Below are 5,305 nucleotides of genomic sequence, written 5' to 3'. Positions count from 1 at the left end.
CAAGCCATTTTCAGACCTGCTTGAGGGCCACCCTACGCTTTCTAGAAAACCTCACTATATGACTAATAAATTGTTGCATACACTCTTGTGGGGTGTGTGTGTGTGTGTGTTTGTGTGTGTGTGTGGTGTCACTGGTCTCCACATCTGAATAAAATTTTGAGTGGGAGTTCATCCTGTATCTTAACGGTGGCCACAATAGTATTCCCCTACTGTTCAGTCCCTCCTGCTTTGCAAACTAGTGTACATCCCACAGGACTCAACCATTTCTCCCTCCTACCTCCCTAGCCTCATCTTCCCATCTTCTTCTCCCCATGCAAATCTATGTTTCAACCCATGCTTATTCATTTCCAAAACATTCCATGCCTAGCCACAATTTCTGATTGTATATCTCTGTGGCTCAGTAATCATGATATAATCAGCTAACACAAATGCAAATGGCTCATGTATCTCATTCTGTCCTCCCATAAAAACAAATTTGGAAACTATGGGATACAGTGTTTTCTTCTGTTTTGGCCAATTCGCTTAGGTTAAGGAAACCTCACGATATGATGGCAAATATTTCCAGCTTTTCTTGAAACCACTTGAAGTCGAATAGTTGCTAACTTCATCTAAGAACACTTAGATGACAACCTAGAAGATAAACTTATGATGAGGAATAATTTGCATACTGGATCACATTTTATTCATTCCTTCAACAAATATTGAGAATCTATCTACCCCTATCACAGCAATCAATCCTGTGCCCTGATTACCTATTTACAGGTCTGTCTCCCTTAGCAGGCAAGTCTCTGAGCTTTAGAGGGCAGGGACAATTCTATTTTCATATAATACCTACTACTGTGTACAGGGTTGGCACATGGATTCAGTGTTGAAGGGGAAGACTTGTGGAATTTACTGATACCTAAAGCCTGGAAATGGGAAAGCAACAGGACTGCTTTAAATGTAAATTTCTATACTGAGGTTTGAAAAATCAACAACCTAAATACACACAAGGAAGAGAACTAGTTTGGAAGTACTTCATATGAAAAGATGTTAGCAAATGTTTTGTAGTCCAAAATTTCAGTGATATAGGCTAACATGTTTACACAATTGCTAAGGAAAATAACAAAAGTCAAATTATTGACTATTCTCACAGCTTCTATACTCGACCCATTCTGTGGCCATGGGAGGACTTATACCACAATAAATCCATGGACTCCAACCTTCATCAAGTTTTCAAACCTGCATGGCAATTACAGTAATCAGTCACATGTTCCTTTACCCACTTCCCATTGGTATCATTTTTTAGCTTTCCATCATTGTCTTCCAACCACGTTTTCTCTCACTTCCCATCTCATCACAGCAGATGCTGTCAGTGCTTTCAAATATCCCCTCAGGCCCCACCACTCCAATGCATGCCACCTTCCCCTTATGCAAACACCCACAACTCTCAACAGGAAACCTTTACCTCAGTTGGCCTGGAGAAGACTGGAAGTCCTGGTAAGTTAATGTCCCTGGGGGCAGCTTTCAGCCAATGAGAGATGGGAGTTGGAGGGGAAACATGTCTCTCAGATGGGATAATTCTGATGTTGGTTCTGCTCTGTGTCCCAGCAGGACTGAGCCACAGTTGCCCACAGCAGAAACCTGCTTCATAGCACACTTTTATTGGTTTACTTCTCCTCCCTGTTTCACTTCCTTAATTATGATAATGGTAATTCTTGGGATTAACATCCTGGTGATCTACTTGCTCACAATCCCTGTCTCATTGTCAGCTTCTGGGGGTACAAAGCTAAGACACTCTCTTTCTTCCTTTCTTTCTTTCTTTTTTTTTTTTTTGAGTTTTTATTTTTATTTTTTTAATCTACTTATTTTTTTATTTTAACTTCTCAATATACATTGTAGTTGATTTTTGTGACCCTTTACCTGTTCCTCTCCCCGCTCCCTCTCTCCCCTCCCCCGCCACATCATATCTGTTCACTTATCTTAACAAGTTCAAGGAATTGTGATTGTACACTCTCTTTCAACAAAAGCACTAACCTCTTACTATACAGAGAATAGAGACCCCACCCTTATCCTTGGCAGATGTGGTCTCCACCCTAATGTATCAGTTACAAACAACTAAACACACACTCACATTTCCTTCTGGCCTTTCAACTTCAGTGGAAGAGTTGGTTATTCTTTTACTTAAGATTACTCCCCCAATCTGGTACTTAGATTCATTAGTTTGAAAACATTTGGGGAATGGCTGGTTAGCTCACTTGGTAGAGCATGGTGCTGATAATACCAAGGTCATGGGTTCAGATCCCTGTACTGGCCACCCACCAAAAATAAAAATAATAATAATTAACATTTTATTTTGAAGTAATTACAAATTTACAGAAAATTTGCAAAAAAAGAAAAAGAACAAACAATTCAAATAATTCCCATATTCTACCAGGTTTCCCAAATGTTAAAACTTTACCATGTATATTTCATCATTCTCTTTCTCACTGTTCTTCAAAAAAATTATTATTGTGGTAAAATTCACTTAACATAAAATTCACCACTTTAAAGTGTATAATTCTGTGGCATTTGGTAGATTCACAATATTGTGCAACCATCACCACTGCCTAAATCTAAGACCTTATCAACATTTCAAAAGAAAACTTTTAACCAAGTAATCACTTTTCATTTTTCCCTCCCGCTAGTCACCAACAACCATTTAACTTCTCTGCCTCTATGGATTTACCTGTTGTGGATATGAGTATTTCATATAAATATAATCATATAATATGTGGGTTTTTTGACTGGCTTTGTTCACTTAGCATAATGTTTTCAAGGTTCATTCATGTTGTAGTATGTATCAATACTTTTTATGACAGAATATATTCCATTGTATGGGTATACCACATTTTGTTTATCCATTCATCACCTGATGGACATTTACTTAGCAAATTTCCAATATACAATACAGTATTATTAACCACAGCCACCATGATGTACATTAGATCTCTAGATTTATTCATCCTACCTGAGTCTTTGTACCCTTTGATAAACATCTCCCCATTTCCCCCACCCACTGACCCCTGGTAACCACCATTCTACTCTCTGTTTTTATGTATTTGTTTTCTTAGATTCCACATGTAAGTGAGATCATGCAGTATTTTTCTTTCTGTGTCTGGCTTATTTCCCTTAACGTAATGTCCTTACAGTTAGGTCTTTGATCAAGCACAATTCTATGACAGTAAGGTCTGTATTGCTCCCTCTGCTACTGGCAAGGTGCACCACACATGTGAGTTGCTATTTTCATGGCCACCACCGAGCTTGGGGAGTGGGAAGGTAAGTATGTTAAATCACCAATCATTGTAATTCCTCATCTTAGTGGAACAATCACTCTTTCCTCAGAATTCCTTTGATGAAGTAACCACTGGGCATGTGGACCAAGTGTGCATGCCAAGGTCATTCTATCTGTTAAATAATAGTAAGATTTAATTTCTCTCTCTCTCTCTCTCTCTCCTCTCTCTCTCTCTCGTGTGTGTGTGTACAGATGTTCTAATATATTCTTGCACCACTGGAAATCATTTTCTGCACTCTGCTTTTGCATCTCTGCTCTAAGGCAGTGCTTCTAAAACTGTGATGAATGACCTTTAAAAAAAAAATCCAATCCATTGAAGACCAATATTTTTCTAAAGCATAATAAAAGTGAATCATTTGAAAAGTGGCAATCATGAGAGAAGGACATACAAAATACAAGCCCCAAGGTTTTAAATATTTAGATTCAATAGTTACCGAATGACTCTGTCAAATGCTTTGCAAATTTCTAAATGTTTATTTTCCATGTCTGTACGGATCACATCTCAGACTAGTAACTCACAGTTCAGGGACTGGCATGGGTCTGCTAACCACACCTTGAGTTGCATGGCTGGAGATGCTACCTGCATCATCAGGATTCTCACCCTCTGGCCCTGATATGTTGACCTCCTCCTTCCCCACTTCCCCATGGCAGCATTTTTTTTTTTTTTGGAAGCATGCTGAAATATTTTCCTTCTTAATATGACAACACTGACCACCCACATCTGCATTACTGGGCACCACTCTATCTTTTTATCCCCATGAACAGAGGTTTGCACTTCCTATTTTTGTATCTGCTTCTATTCACTTTTTGGTGCTTTGTAATCTCACTGTCCACACCAGCTCAGGAAACTACTTTTGCCACAGATCCAGTGACCTTCTTCTGAAAAATACAGACCACATTTTAGTCCTCATCTCTAAAGATTTCTTTTCAGTCTGTGAGATACAGGCCACTCCCTCCCCTTCCTTATCCTTCTTCTCCTTAGGACTTTGACTGTCTTCTGGGCTTCCACCTACATTTTTCTTCGGTACTTCTCAGTTTCTTCTCAAGGATTCTCTTAGACTATGTGAGATTCCATAGACCTCATTTTCATTCTGTAATCTCTCCTCTTGAGCAAACACTTCTTTTTTTTTTTTTTTTTTTTTTTATCGTTTTTGTGACCGGCTGCCCAGTGAGCGCACCGGCCATCCCTATATAGGATCCGAACCCGTGGCGGGAGCGCTGCAGAGCTCCCAGTGCTGCACTCTCCTGAGTGCGCCACGGGGTCGGCCCCCTTGAGCGAACACTTCTAATCACATGTTTCAATAAACACCTTTTTAGTAATGATTCCAAAATCTATATCTGGAGTCCAGGCCTCTCTCTTGAAGTCACAATTGTTTATCTCACAACTTGGCCCAGGCTAACCTCATTCAAACTCTGCCACCTAGTAAAGTCATTTTGTTCAGTTTCTTCAACTTTTTTAATTTTCAGTTTTTTAATCTGTAAAGTAGGAATAATATCCGACTCAGAGAGGACTGTTGTGTGGAATGATGCAATACAGTAGAAATATATGACGGTACTTCAAAAAGCTCATAAAAGGATTCATATTATCTTTTAATTCTATTTTCTATGAACTTTTTGAAATACCCTTATATAAGCAATGCCTAAACATAGTAAGTCCTCAATGCATATCAGATATTATCTACTTCCTTCTAAATTCTCTTCTCATAACAATCCCTTATCATATTGAATGTGGCTAATGCTTTATCAGATTGTTTTCCCTCCCTCCCTTCCTTTCATCTTTTGATTAATATTCACTGAGTGTCTGCTGTATGCCATGTACTATGTAAGGTGCTGGAGGTAAAACATTGACTCAGGCAGACAGTCCCAATCTTCATTAAGTTCATACTCAAGTGGCAGTACAGATGTTAAACAATTCACTACAATACAGAGACCTGGGTATCACCTTTATTTTTTTTCTCTTCTTTATCTAATCCCTGATCTGACCTTCATCAG

This window comes from Cynocephalus volans, chromosome X (assembly GCF_027409185.1).
Source record: "Cynocephalus volans isolate mCynVol1 chromosome X, mCynVol1.pri, whole genome shotgun sequence".
NCBI lineage: Eukaryota > Metazoa > Chordata > Mammalia > Dermoptera > Cynocephalidae > Cynocephalus > Cynocephalus volans.
This window is presented reverse-complemented; position numbering follows the sequence as displayed.